This window comes from Thermobia domestica, chromosome 6, assembly GCF_964235325.1.
Source record: "Thermobia domestica chromosome 6, izTheDome1.hap1.1, whole genome shotgun sequence".
In the NCBI taxonomy this organism is placed as follows: Eukaryota; Metazoa; Arthropoda; class Insecta; order Zygentoma; family Lepismatidae; genus Thermobia; species Thermobia domestica.
Genome location: NC_137459.1, coordinates 278444082 through 278460178, shown reverse-complemented (window position 1 = coordinate 278460178; position 16097 = coordinate 278444082). Strand labels below are relative to the sequence as shown.

The 16097-nt window shown below is 34.8% G+C and overlaps 1 long non-coding RNA gene across 1 annotated transcript; it reads left to right on the top strand.

Annotated features, from left to right (window-relative positions):
* The first annotated feature begins 4142 nt into the window (after positions 1-4142).
* LOC145687795 (uncharacterized) lies at positions 4143-13970 on the top strand. Its single transcript, XR_014131769.1, has 3 exons — positions 4143-4271; positions 8716-8868; positions 10379-13970. It is a non-coding gene; the product is annotated as an uncharacterized LOC145687795 (long non-coding RNA).
* The last annotated feature ends 2127 nt before the right edge of the window (positions 13971-16097 follow it).

The window sequence follows — 16097 nt, the reverse complement described above, 5'->3', positions numbered from 1 at the left end:
AAGTGTACGTTCTACTAAAGGTACCAACGTCATGTTACCAATTTTACTGAAAAGCGGAGTCTCTTTCAATGGTGAAGCATGGTATTTCTATCATAAAGAAAATTACTGATCGATGTAATCCTAATCAAATACAGGTTATTTCCCTTGACCAACCTCTCTTTGCATTAGCAAAACAAATAAAGTGGAGATGGTCCGATTCATACTATGGAGAAGTTCTATCGTTATGTTTGGTGGACTACAAATAGAAATGGCCCTTTGAAGAGTGTTACGCCACATAGTAAATGGTACTGGATGGACATCGTCCTTAGCTGAGGCCGGAATAGCAGGTTCAGAGTCAGCTGATTCATTCCTGGACTATTCACACCTAACCAGAATCAGAAGAGCACAGCAGAAACCAGCTGTAGTTCTAAGCTTTCTTCAAATGGCAGAGTTTCATACAGAACAAGAGTCCAGAAACTGTAAACAAGAATTCCAACAGTGGCGGAAAGGAATGATATAGAAAAGATATATGTTTTCATGTTGGGATCTTGTACTGGAATTGGAACTTCTAATTTTGATATTTGTTAGAGCTCACCGACAAAATAACTTCCTATTATATGTAACTGTGTTGGAGCGTCTTCTGCCTCTATCTGTGCATCTCAGGAACATGAAGAATTTAAATGAAGGAAAGGCAGAATTTAAGAGAACTGGGCGTTTTCAAAGAGTAACCAAAAGTTTTGTTTCATGCCGTTCGACCAAAATAACGCAAGTGTTACAGACTCCAGTGGAGCCATTAACTAAACATCCACGTGCTTTTCAACGATGGATGCTCACTGCTCCTGAGTTATGCAGACCCACAAAAGAATTTGAAGATGCTGCACACATTGAGGAAATAATTAACGGAAATTATGTTGGAAGTTATGTAACTTTTAAGAATCTTTGTCAAACGTTGCATGACACAATTTCTGCTGCAGGAAATCCTATTTTAGATACATAACAGGTAATGAATCTATCATCACATGCGTATGCTTTACAGGATCTTCAGAAACTGTTGCAGAAATAAAAGTGATTGGTAAAAACCAATATGAGAAGTTTGTTGACGGTGTTTGTAAAACGAAGCAAGTCAATTTAGTCTCCTATAAAAAGGAATAGTTTTTTTTTTTTTTTTTTAGAAAACTTAAAGAAGGGTAGGAGATCATCCTAACAAAGATAAATGAATTGAGAAATGATTACAGTTTGTTCAGTGGGCTGTATATGTCATGCAAACCGCGTGAGGGTGATCTGCAAGACTTTTTTCTCATGATAATCGTAGTTGGCTATCATCATTGATCACGAAAAACTTTTACTGTCATCAAACAAGTTTGAACTACTGAATATTTTCAAGTCCAGAAAACTTCGGCTGGGTGAAAGAAGGTGGATCGTGGAAGCCCTTATGAATGACCAAACCAGAAGTTCCTAAAAGTTCAAGAGAATTGCTAAAGTGTGGCTGCAAAGCTCTTCCTCTTTGCTCAAAACAGTGCGTATGTTCAACGAATGATGTTCAATATACATAGAGATGCGCACGAGACGAGTCGAGACAGGATTTTCCTGACAAAATTCGAGTCGAGACACGGCTCTTCTAATACATTTTTCGAGTCGAGACATCACTTTTACAGCACACTTTCGAGACGAGACAACCATAAATCTTGTCTCGTCCGCATCCCTAAATATACAGATTTTTGCTGCTGCGGAAGCTCCTGTGATGAATAGCAATGTGACTAAGAAGTATTTTTTTCTTTGTGGAATAGGCGATTGGATGTTATCAATTTTTGTCACTTTGTTAGCATTTTGATTTGGAATATTCAGGTTTTCAGTAGCTATTTATTATGTTTGAAAGAGTTAAATTTAAAAATTGACATATATACAAAGACGTATTTATAATGTGGCTTTCTAGTGTCTCACATAATATAATTTATATGAACAGTATAATGTTCGTTTAATAACATAGCAATAATGCAAATAATATTGATTTGAATAACAATTTACAAAAGTGGAGAAAAAAAATATGAATTTCCCAGGTTTCGAGCATGCTTGTTATCACAAAACATCAAGATTCGTCTAGTTGACTCTCTGCACACTCTTTGTATTCTATTGTACTGATTTCTTAATTTAACTATATTTCAGTTATTTTTCATCGCATTTTAACGTATTATACATCAAATTGAAGTTCTTTATATGCTCTTTCAAATGTTATAGGATACATGCTTTCATAAAATGGACCATTTTGGAGAAAAATTCATTTATATGTAAATATGTTTCATAAAATTTTAAATATTTCTAATTTTCTCGTTTTATCACATTTCCTTGTCTTCATTACTGTTACAATCGATTAAATTCAGGCTTAACTTATAATTTAGAAAAAAAGAATCATCAAAGTCGGACCATTGGTTACCGAGATAATGATCATTTAAGAGAACCTTACATAAAATCCAATATGGCGGCATATTTCAAAATGGCTGCCAGAAAATTTTAGCACCCGACCCTAAAACGAATTGAATACTGAAGTACTTTCAGTCTGCCAAGTTTCATACTTGTGTCCGGTCTGTCACGATCCGAGCCTTTTTTGTTGTTAAGAGACCAGACTAATAGGAATGCATATAGGCCTATCTTCAAACGTTGGCAACACTGTGCATCACAACTTCACATGTATGGTTCTACCCTTAATTAGATTTTCAAGATGTTATAATTTGTGTTCAGTGTCATTTAACAAAACTTTATTTTGTGCTCAGTTGGCAGCACTGCATTGTATATTATGTTATTGAGCATGTCTGTGGGTGCAATGTTTGCTTACTGTACTGTTGCGTAAATATCATTTTGATTACTTTAATCATTTTGCATTTTTTTTTTTTTTGTGTCAGTGAACCTTTTGCATTGCTATCTTCACATGATTCTAGATCCTTCTTTCCTCTTTATCTCCTGTGTTTTGCGTGTCGGCCCGTAACACTTTGGATTTCTCACTTTTCTTCACTCCTCTATCGATTGCACATTTTTTTTTTTTTTTTGATTGGACAATGCTACTATCATTATAAGATGTTCACTTGCGAGTGTCATAGGCGGAGATATATACTTGTTTAGCCTGCAAGTGGTGTCACTTTCATTGACGTCTGTTGCAGTGGAGGAATGGTAATATATTGTACTGCATGGGTACAATCTCATGACAAAGGTACATGTACAATGGACTTATTGCAAGAATGGAAGTCTGCCAGAGTCTAAGAAGGATACGTCGCTTTAGTTTCGAACAGTTGCTTAAGGCTAAGTCATACAAGGAAAAAAAAATAAACTGACGAACAGGGATAAAAGGGGTGTGATTTTTTAGTTGGCTTTTGTGACTTTAATCACTGACGTGGCACAATTCGTCACGAGATATACAGATATAATCTCAAACAAAGCCCCTTGCACCTCCACAATTGTCAGAATCCGACTCAGGAAATAGTCCCTACATTCTACACGTTGGAGCCCACGGCTCAGCTGACGAGAAAGTCTTGGGGAGAAAGAACTCTGCGGAAATTGTGGACACGACTCCTTGAAGACCTCTTTTGTCCTGTGTGCTCGCAAATTTCCGCTCTAAACACAACAGGCAGGAGGAGGGAGAAGTTGGCACTTGTTTGCAGGCGGTAATGCTCAAAACGTGTTTGAGACTTCCGGCATCCTACACATCCTACACATAGGGTACGATACGATTGCCACTATAGAAGAGCCAGTTCCAGTTGTTCAAACTACGCGAAGAGAAAAGCAGTGTTCATTATCCGCCCGCAAGGTAATACCGAAGACTCCCCGATCCATGGTCAACATTTTTCGTAGTAGAATCGTAGATAATTTAATTATAACTAGAGCTTGGATGTATATTATTTTTTTTACTTTTTTATGTTGTAAAACTCAAAATACAAAATGGGTTACGCGTACAATAAAATTTTAGTTAAACGGTTCCTTGGTATAGTCAAAGAAAGTTGCTGCTCCAACTGAGAAATTGTGTGGAACAACCTGGTGCTGTGTTCCAAAAATCATAACGGCTTTGTTGTGATAATCATATACTATAGTTAAACATTTTATAGTTGCGTGCACGATGGGTATTGTTCATATTTTGTTCATTGAAATATGTGTATGTGTGTGCTGCTCTGACAATACTGCGAGTTGAAGCAACTTTACCCGTAAGGATGGTTCTCACCGCAGCCTGGCGGTACAGTGTGTCTGCTTATAAACAAATACTAGAGTAATTTGTACGACACTACAAAAACACATAAACAAATTTAGAGGTAAGTTTTAATTTGCTTTTAGTTTTTAACTTTTGTTAAAGTAAATGTTATTAAAGGAATAGTCATGTTGTCTCTAACTGTTGACTTAGTAAATATCTTGGTCATGGTAGCAAGTATAAATTGTACGAAAAAAAACAACAACAACAACAACAAAAACAAAAACGCATTACTGCTGTTAAACTGTATATCCCATCTTAGGACCAGGCACGTATTCTTTTGGCAAAACCACTCGAAATAATTGTTGAGAAAATATAATTATTTCACTAATTTCCTTATTTTATCATAAAAGCTTTACACTGGACGATATGAAAATATCTCACGACATTACTCGAGCAGACGGTTCTACCAAATTTTGACACGTTTCTTATATTTTTAGGTCAAGTTAGAGCTTTATATTTCTTTTACTAAGGCATGCACTAAAGAAGGAGCTTGATTACCACTCACAGATTGACTTCAGGAGGGCTCAGTATAAATACAGTGTGGATGGATGGCATAAAAACTACATTGCATACATTTGAGCTAGGTGGCCACCAACAAGCACAGAAGCTATCTAGTCGAGTCCGCAACAGAGGAGTCGAATGGTAGCGAGAGTGTGCGTCCGTAAGGAGCAGGCGCGTTAGTGACGGGTGATATACGTATAATCGAATGTATTTATGCATCATAATTCATTCACACTGTATCGAATGTATTTATTTGCACTGTTCATTGGAACAGTAGACTTTCACCTCTGGTACATGGGGTCCCTGGTTCAAACCGTGATGGCGCCAAGTGAACTTTATGGTGGGTTTCCTCGGGGATCTCCCAATTTCTTCATTCCACCATTTCATTCATTCCTCACCATCACCTTCTCCCTTAGCCTAGCATAACCGTGGGACGTAAAACTCAAAAATTTAATTTAATTTCCAATGTAGATAAATGCAGCCTGAATATCATTCGGGGTTAGTAAGTATTGCCCCAATCTCAACTCTTCTTCCAACCAATCTTATGAGTTTCTTCAGGTCAAGTGACTAGAGTAGCTCAGGCCAAAATTAAATGCAACCCCCAGAGATTACACGAAGTGTAGTACGACGCAAATTCGCTCAGGGGCGGATCCAAGGGGGAGATCGCCCCCCAGAACATGAAACTTTCTTATTTTATATATATAAATAAAATCCATCTCAAAGTTTGGAGCCCTTAAAAGTAGCAGTATGACAACTCACCGCCCCCCCCAGAAGTCGGTCCTGGATCCGCCCCTGAATTCGCTGAAAATAAAATATCTTTGAAAAACGTCACTGTTAGACTAAAATGATTATAAAATCTATAAATATTATATGTAGCTGCCATGAAATTAGTGCCGATTAGCCTAACACATTCCGACTGCTGTATACTAACTCACACACGACAAATTCACTTGTGTAGTTCTGAACACAACAATACATAACAAAATATAGTGCGCTGTCAATATTTAAAAAAAATGAATGACTCAGATGCCAAAACGAATGATTCATGCTCCTCTTCTTTAGTGACCCATTATTGACACAATATAGATCACTATGAAAATGAGTGGCAAGGATACTAACTCGGAATATTATGAAAATACTTCTTGACACTATTTCTAATATGTACAACTAAATATCTATAATTTCACGATATAAAAATTATCGCCGCTTAGGGCTGTAATTTCTTGATATTTTATTATTATTTTGCCAGCTAGTCGTTTCATGTTTTACTCTTTATAAATCCACTGTTACCAGTCCCGATTTCTTTAGTATTCGAAAGAGTACAAGAAAGGGCAGTACTAAAGTTCTATCAGTACAAGGTACAATAACATTTATACTGTGAAGTCTTATTAAAGTAGCTAAATGTAATGGCTGGGAAACAAGGTCCCCATTACAAGCAGGACTCTGAAACAAGGGCCTAATTAAAAACGGGGCTAGGAAACAGGTGGTCCATTAGGACCATATGCACAGCTGGGAAAAGGAGCCCTATTATAAGCTGGATTTTGAAACAGGGGTTACATTACAAGCGGAGGTAGGAGACAGGTACCCAATTGCAAGATGTGCTGGAAAACTTAGGTCCCATTATAAGCAAAGCTGTGTAACAGGGACCCTATTATTAGGGTTGAGAAACAGGGCCACATTACAAGTGAGGCCCACGTTACTCGTTTCATAAAAGCCTAGTGCATAACAATACAAAATTCCGTTGTTGACTGTGTGTTTTATCTTATTTCCTTTGTCTTATTATTTGGAAATTATAATCCAACCAGTTTTTTTTTCTTTGAAATTTTTTGGGGACTCCTAAGAAAGTGAGACCCTAAGCTATAGCTTGTTTAGCTTTTACGTAAATCCGGCACTGGTTCTACCAATTTGACACGTTTACTAAAGCATGAACTAAAGAAGGAGCTTCGTTACCACTTACAGATTGACTTCAGGAGAACTCAGTATAAATATAGCGTGGATGCATGGCATAAAAACTACATTGCATACCGGTACACTTGTGCTGGGTGGCCACCAAAAAGCACGAAAGCTACCTAGCCGAGTCAGAGCAGGAGCGCAGCAGAGTTGTCGAATGTTAGCGAGTGTATGTGACCATAGGAAGCAGGCGCGTTAGTGACGGGTGGTATACGCATAAACAAGGATAGTGGTAGAGCACACACACAACTACAATACTTTCATTATCTCTCAAAATGCATTGGAATATGTTGTGCACTGACAGTAGTTACTTATATTCACACCCATTTCTTTACGAAAAATGTTTCACATCGTATTTTGCCTATACATTTTCTATTTGGTAGAATCGTCTACTCGAGTGAAACCTATTTCACTTGCGATAGACAAAATTCTATTTAGCCGCCGAAGTAATTATTTAAATTTTCAATTATTTTACGATAAGCTTCTGGATGTATGGCATAAAAGCTACATTTCCAGAAACACAAACCAGCATGTGCTACGTAGACACTACGAACCATATATGCTATATAACCGAGTCACGCAGGGCGAAGCTAATGGATCCGCGCAAGGGTGTGTCCGATGAGAGCAGGTGTGTCATCAATTGTGAACCTACCCCGCCGATGGAAAATGACACCTAATAAAGTCATCTTTTGTATGTCCTAACTTATTTATCCGTTGTAACACAAAATTATTTTACACTAAACCTATAGTTGTAAGTCTGAAATACAAGTGAGCAAGTCTTTCCTTTCGACAATTCACTCATTTTTCGATTTTTTCGGTTCAGTGATGTGGTGCTTTTTTTTTTTTTTTTTGTAAACGAATCTTTGCCAGTCCCTACGCCAGATTAACTTAACTAACAAGGAATAAAGAGGTAATGTGTTTTTCTGTCAGCTTGTACCTTGCAGTAATTGTTTGTGGGGCGATGTGCGATGAAATTGAAATGTGGCGCGCACTTTAATGCCGTGTTTGAGATTAAAAGAATATATTTACCACTTAACGTTGTATTTGGTGAATTATATTCAAGTCGAATATCCTTCTAACTTAAGTTAGACACATTATTCTGTATGGCTATGCACCTCGCTCATTTTAGCAACAAAATTGAAAACGTCCAAGGTCATCCAGAAATCTACAAGGGTTGCTAGTACCACAGTTATTTTGTAGCACTCGATACTTGAACCCAGTGGCTTTGGCTTAACTTGGAAACCTTATACCCCTTGGGGGAGGGGGTATAATCATGAAGTAAAAATAGAAGATACAGTTCCAATTAAGACAATCTTGTGTGGCCAGGCTCGTGCGCGTTCACTAGAGAGTCTGAATTCGTGTAATCATAATTGGTATCATACTTTTACTGAGTTTGATTCTGTTAAAAATAGTGTTATCGATACCATAAAACGTAAAACAAATTTGTATAGCCAGGCTCGTGCACGTTCACTAGAGAGTCAGAACTCATGCGATCATCTTTATCATCCCACTAATTACCTTACTTCGTTTGGTGCTGTTAAATAAAGTGGTATCGATACACGAGAACATTATACAAATGGTGCCAATTAATACAAAGTTGTCATCAAGTCTGTATTTAGGTGACTCCCAAGTTTGCCACCCGACCCTAAGTTGACGCTAAAAGTGGTATTTTTCAGCCGGGAATTTAATCTGGGACACGCGGACATTAGCCGAACACCATAGACTAACCATAGCTGGTTGCTTAGGTTTTAATATTCAAACGTTTCTCTCACCATGTATACCTTTTAGTCCGTTTTATGTTTATGAATGATATGAAGATTGTCTTGCTCAGTCAAAAGTTCTCATCTTGCTTTTAGGTTCGAGTTTATTTTTTTCTTTTTTTTCCTTGGTGAGTATATTTTACAACATTTTGCTTGCTGCGCAGATATAATGAACACAGGTAAACATACTATATGCACTTTAATTTAACGTTATTTATTTTATTTATTTGTTTATTTATTTTTGTTTGGTTTTCTTTTCTGAGTCAGAACTAATTTTAATTTTCTCTCAAATAGCATAACTATGAGGTACCATATAAGGGAGTTCCCAGAAAGGTGGCAAATTATGAGATTAATACAGTAATTAGAAGATACATCTTAGCCACAGTGGAGTTCTTGAGTTTAAGGAAAAAAAGAATACTACTCCAAGCAGTCCAATCACTTCCGAAGGTAAATAGAGTTACATTGTGTATAATTACTAATAGATTCCACAAATATGAATCGAACGTGTAGCAGGAGAACGTTCAATTCTATAATGGAATAAAGATTCTTACAAACCGGTTAATCAACCTTTTATATTTTTCTCCCATCGTGTCATCTGCCATTTTCAGAAACTTGTGAATCAAGGAAAAACTGCCTCACGATGTCACGTCTTCATCCATCCGTAGGTTTTAACATCTGTTAGTGTATAGGCAGTTATAGGGTTTCAAGAGCCAGTTCTTATTTTCGTGGGTTATCCGGAGTAGTATGATAAATTTTGGAATTATAACATTTACATTTAAGTGGATACGTAAGAAAATCAAAATTTGACTGATGGTTTGAATAAGTTCTCCATTCCGGAGTATCACTTCGTTCAAGTAAACTTTAAAGTACAGTTATCTGTCAAATGCAAGGTGGTGGAAACAAAATATACTGTAGTTAGAATACAGTACAGTACAATATAATTCAGTTAATACAGTAGTTAGAACCACGTGGGGCATAATGGTGTTTTATGGGCCTTACTTTGTTGGCGCCAGCCTAATGAAAAACCATCCTATTATTTACCTATGGGAACTTTGAAAACTAGCGGGAATAACTAGAATCCAAACGATCTTGAAAATACGGAAAGTAACACAACGCTATACAATTAGCCCTCCATAGTCATACTAGGGTCTGACAGACCCCAGAGAAATTACTTTTAGTTCTGACTTTTTTCCTGTTGTTTCTTGAAACCTTTCTCATCCATGTAAATGCATTTGGCAACACTGCCTCTTGTTATGGCTGGTACACTGCGCCCATCACAGAATAGTAAAAACAACAAAATTTGCAAAAAAGGTATTTAAAACATTCACACTGGGGTCCGATTTACCCCACAAAAGTTTCTGGGGTAAATCGGACCCCAATGTGCCTTCCATGTCACAAAAAGTCAGTGTGACCACGGAGGGTTAGTTGCTTGATACGCTTATTCATTACTATTAATTCTTCAAACCATATTGGATATTGAATTCCAATGAACAGCAGATTACTCGAAGTTTGAATTGCAAGTCGAGAGCTTTCGATTATACAACACAATCTTCTTCGGTTTAATCTTAAAATGAAACTTAAGAAGTATACATGGTAAAAAATGACCGAAGTTCAAAACCTAAAAATCATGTACGTAAAGCAGACAGGGCTTCAGTGCTTTAGTTTTACTTATGTGAGTTTCATGTTTTGAACTATCAGTCACCTTTTACCACGTTTACCTTTTAGTCTCCTTTTTACCTTTACGACCGAATAAGCTTGTGTTGTACAATTGAAAGCTCTTGAAGCGTAGTTTACACTTCGAGTAATCTGCTGTCCATTGGAATTTGGTCTCCAATTGCTGATTATATTATGTAATGTTTTCTTCACTGAGCAGATATTGTCTATATATATATAATGGATATTATTGATTCATGTGCATAATTCGCACTGCTAACATTCGAAATTCTGTTTATTTTAGAGAACGATGAGGAAGACCTTGCGGAATGCATTCTTTGGTTAAAAAAATCCATGGAATCTTTGGGAAAGGTGTGTGAGTACTATGAATCCAAACATCATCAATCTAAAATGATAACTCGAGTTTCCTGCTCCCGAAAAATATTCTTAAAACGCTTAGCCTAAAACATCAGTTACAACTCTGTTATCTATTTCGTCAAAACCGTGGATTACATTCAGATTTCGAATTAGGACATGCATCAAGTGTGTTTCTAATGAGAAGTGGTCAGTTTTTTTTTAATTCGTCAGCCCTCCCTTCTTCTTTGCATAAAGTGTCTCTTAGTATAAGTTGGTGTAGACATAAAGGGTGTATGTTTCAGATACAAATGGTGTCTTCGAAGTTGAAGAAGACGGTCCAGTTTTTTACTGTATACATCAAATTTTGTCGGACGAGTATTCTGATATTTTCCTTCTGTGTAAATGCTTAAAACTAGTGGGTTGCAAAGAACATCATTGCGCTTATAAGTTTCACAAACCAGTGGAAAGGTACCGACATCAAAGATTTTATGTCAGGGCCTCTAACTTATTTTAAAGAGATGAGTAATGGTGCCTCATAGATTTCTGTTTGCAATGTATTTTGTTATTCAACAACATGACAGATTTTGACACCTAAAATTGTGAAAATTGGGCTTCAAAAGGTATTGTTTAGAAAACAACATTGGAACGGATATATTATGTAGGGCTCGTGAAGCTTAAAGAAGTGAATAAGTATGAACTATAGAGAGGCGTAAATGGATATTACAGTAAACGGAGTGGAAAGACGTAAACATGATTACACCAACGTGTTCGATTAAAGCCACATTAGGGTTTCAGGCGACTTGCAAAACCTGGAAATCCTTGGAATGTCAAGGAATTCATCATGGTCCTAGAAAAGTCAGGGAATTTTAAGAAACTTAAAAAAAAAAAAAACTGGAAATGTGAGGCAATTCTTTTTTGTTCTTTTTTAAATATATGATTATTTTACAGGTCTGCTGAGTTTATTTTTTCCTCACCTAGCTAGATATTTGGTAGGTGATATATTACAAAAGAAAGTAGTTTGGTTTGCAAAATTTTCCTACCCTTAGTCACACACACACAAAACATATATATACGGCTTGGAGAGAGAAAACCCACCCTTATTCGGCACATTCTCCACACTTAGACAACAAATCAGATGTGCGCGATTTTACATTTCTTTTTATTAAAGGCTACCCCTATTAATGAAAAAGAAACCGGAAGATTGTGCACATCTGATTGAAGCTGGATACTCTCTCTGGGCGCCGTGTCTACATGTGCAGATTACGATACTCAAGTTGGTAAAATTATAGTTGTTTTCTTTATATATATAAACTAATGATGGCCAATTCCGGAATTTTTACTGTCCGGAATTCGGAAAAAATGCGGAATTTTATAAATTCCTGATTTTCCCAAAATCCGGAAAGTAAAATTTCCGATTCCGTAAAATTGTGGCCATCCTTAATATAAACCTGGGAATTTGTAATTGTGAAACTAAAAAGTCAGGGAATTTACCATCGCGAAAAAATTATAACCCTACACACACACTTCTCAGAATGTAAAAATGTGTCCATGTCTTTTTCCATTATCAGCACGGGTCCGATTCCCGGCTGGAGCTCATATAGTTTAGATTTCACGTTAACTCGCAGGTCCTGTCTCATATAGCTTCGCTGTTGAAAGAGACGTTAAGCTCAAAATCAACTCAACTATTTTTTTTTTCATTATCTAGCATAATCACTAAGGAGGGCTCTCTGGATTTCATACTTTCTCAGTTCTTTATTCAACTTTCCCACCTAACAAACATACCCGTTCCCACGTTGCTGTTTAAATACTGACTAATACCCATCAAGGGCAATGAAGTTCTACAAAAAGTGTTATTTTTCAACGGATGCAAATGTTTTTTTTAGTAGCTTACAACTATGATTTAATATAAAAAGGTTGGTTGCATTGAAGTTACAACATCGTAATTTAATGAACAGTTGGTAATAAATTAAAAGGATAACGTTAGTGTCAGACCATTCAAATTACTAGTACGGTCTCGTCTATCAAAAATTTTTGTGGAAACAGTTAAGAAATTTATATTCATGTTACACGACTCTTTTTGCCCAGACATCTTTTGTCCATCCAACACAAGTAATTTTGCGGCTGTGAGTTAGGTTTGGATGGCTTAAGGAAGATGCGTTTAGCGCGAAGATGTACACGATCATTCTTTTAAGTGAAAGACCAACAAAGATTGCCTCAGAGTTAGTTATAAAATTGTCTCGTTTAAATTAAATATTTAGTTGGTATTTGAAGGTTCGATGACAGAAATTAATTATCAAATTGAACTGGAGTTATAGTGGACGACCATAACGGTAGAGATTTTACACACCTATAATATATTGTCAAGATCTTTCGTACTGTTGGATAATACTAAGTAGTGAAACATGTTTACACAATAGATGTGTTCTTGATGAAATATAACAAATTGTATATGATGTCTGTTGGTAGTATATTATTTAATAACTAGAAGTCTGCAGTAGGTTGTGATCAACACTGTATAAATAACACGTCCATGTTTGTATATTAAATACTAAGTAAGAACTTATTTTTTAATGCAAATTCTTTCATTGTAAATGTAAATATATTATTCGTTTTGAGCATCTGATAAAATGCACTGCTTTTGTTTCCAAAGAATTTGTTCTTGACCAAGTAAAATTTACAAATTTTCTGGTAATAGTACATTTTTAAAGAGGGAACAGTCTCTAGTGGATTGTAATCAATATTATTCAATACACATAACTGTAAAATAAAGTTTGACTGCTAGTGTTCATGTTTGAATAGTATATATTCAATGAAAAAGCATCATTTAAAAATATATATTTATATGGTAAATGTAAATCTAGTATTTATTTTTAACATCTAGAAAGAAATACTCTGTTTTAGTTTCGATTATATGTCGGTAAAGGTAATGTAATTGTCACTTTTCTTTTAAAAGAAGTTGCAAAAATATCTGTATATATATTTTCATATAAACATGTTATTGTAAATAGTCACTTCATTTACATTAACTTCTATCCGATGCAATAAGATGCAGCAATAATTTATCTTCATGGATCACAGTTTTGTATTACGGGAGTATGTGTAATTTTTATTTTTTGGAGTATATTGGAGATTTTACTCTATAACCTTCTTTAGTAGTCTATAGTATTCCCTCATTATTGTTAATCAAGGTTTACGGATGACAGATTTTGTAAAAGTAATCCAGTACGAGCCCCAGTTGATATGTCACTCGAAACTAGAGCTTTTCTTGTCTGTGAGAAATAAGTATGTAAAGAGAGTTTAATTATGTTATTTTGCTTTAAAAATGCTTTGTCCAAGTTTATGCTAGCTAATAGAGGCATTAGAATAATCATTCAAAGTGAACAATGAAAATATAGCTGCAACGTTATCCGAAGTTTAGTGAAACTTCAAAAGGATTGTGACTTTGTTTGACATTCCAGTTTTTCAAACTTGACATTCCAGAAGGATGAAATTTAACGCCATTCCGGAGTTTTCCACAACATGTTATTTTTTTTTTTTTAGAAACTAAGCATAGATTGACTTTTTTCTTTGAATTGTTTAAGTCATTTGTGCCTCAAGGAAACCAAATTAACAATAACACATATTATGTAATATACATATGAAACTATTACTTATATAAATCGTATAAGTAAAGACTTCCGTAGCCACATGACAATTTTGAAATTATATATTATTCGTATATAAGACCCCAACTAGAATACGCTTCTGTTATTTGGACTCCCCATAATGCAAAATATACCCAAATGATTGAAAGAGTACAGTGCAAATTTTTGAAAATACTAATATATATATATATATATACACACACACACACACACACACACACATATATATATATATATATATATATATATATATATATATGTGTGTGTGTGTGTGTGTGTATATATATATATATATACATATATATATAACTGGATTATACCACGCATACATATCATACTTAGAACTAACAAACTACTTCAATATACTGACATTAGAGCAACGTAGGTTTGTTAATGGTTTATTTTTTTTTCTGTATAAAACATTAAATTCTAACAGTTGCCTCATATTCATTTTATTTAATTTTAAATAAATTATTTTAATTCAATTATACATATGATTAGAACAACTTTAGCGAATGTCATTTTAAATTTCGTGTGCTTAAAATATATAAACTGTAACTAACCTGTAACATATAGCGCTCTTTGAGCCTTACCGGGGTTTGAGTCCGTCTGGAGTCAAACCTCGGTTCAGCCAAAAAAAAAAAAAATGCTACGGAGGCGAGATTTCGTTTTCTCGGCGCGCCAAAAAAATATATATATCGTCTTCTACCTCACTCTAAGACCCACCCTTCTCCAACGGATCCCAGGGCTTTAGAGAACGGAGCGTCTTGAGAGTGGAATTAAAAAAAAATGTTACAAGTACAAGTGGAAGAAAATGCTTTGTTCCAAATCTTCTTTTATACAACACATGCTGCATAGCTGAAATGCAATCAATAAGGCGGTGATCAGAGTGAGTTTCGGAAATGCCTTATCACGAGCGTAGAGCTAAACGCTCTCGTCTCTGATAAGAATACGCACTAATAATAATAATAATAATAATAATAATAATAATAATAATAATAATAATAATAATAATAATAATAATAATAATAATAATAATAATAGTAAATGTACTGAAAGAAATTTTGAATTTCCGAAGATCACTCTGATTACATACTTGTAATGCAAATATAGATAATGTTCTCTAATTTCCAGTCATGAAATGAAATGGGTGAAATATTGACATACATTAATGAATAGACACCCTTTTTGGTTAACAGCCAAATTTAATGTTAAAATTTAATTTCAGAGAAAGGCAATTTTGAAAGCGAATTTAACAAATCTCACTTTTATATATTTAAATTTGAAATTTAACAAATTTTAAATTTAATAATCCAAATCGAAGTTAGAACAACAAAGCACTAAAAAGGAACGAAAAGGAATACTGAACCGCTTCTAGTATTACAACAGATATTAATATAGTAATAATTAATTTTGGATTTAAAAAAAATATTATGACCGTGAAAGGATTTAATCTTGTTAAATATTAAAAGCTGATTCAAGCCCCCTTTCCTCCTTTCTGTGCACGAATAATAATTATTTTGAATGATTTCCTAATAAGCCACAAGTAGTTTACATAAATAATGAAAACACACAAAGTGTATAATTTTAGTGATACTTTAAAAAATATACTCTTGTTGTTTTTAAACTGAAATATCACATTTTTACGCTTTTGTCTAGAATTGCTTTTGGTCTCGATTTCTTTTGTTAAAACTAAAAATATAAGTTTCTTTTGCACACAAAGTGGTTAAATCTATCTAAATTATTTTTAAAAATGATTTGAACAACCCGTTGATTCATTAGAATAAGTAACAATAGTTATTTTGCCTCGGCCTTGGCTATCTATGAGAAGAGACTTTAAGGGATAGTAGGAAGAATTAGAATGGTGTTTAATTTTGTAATGACTAGTCATGTGAAAGAAGAGATTTAAAGTTTGAATCGATAGAAATTTGTCTCGTTAAGCATAAACACATATACATATAATTTAAGTAACATCACTGAATATCAAATTGTTTTTAAATATGTTGTCGATACGCACAGGAA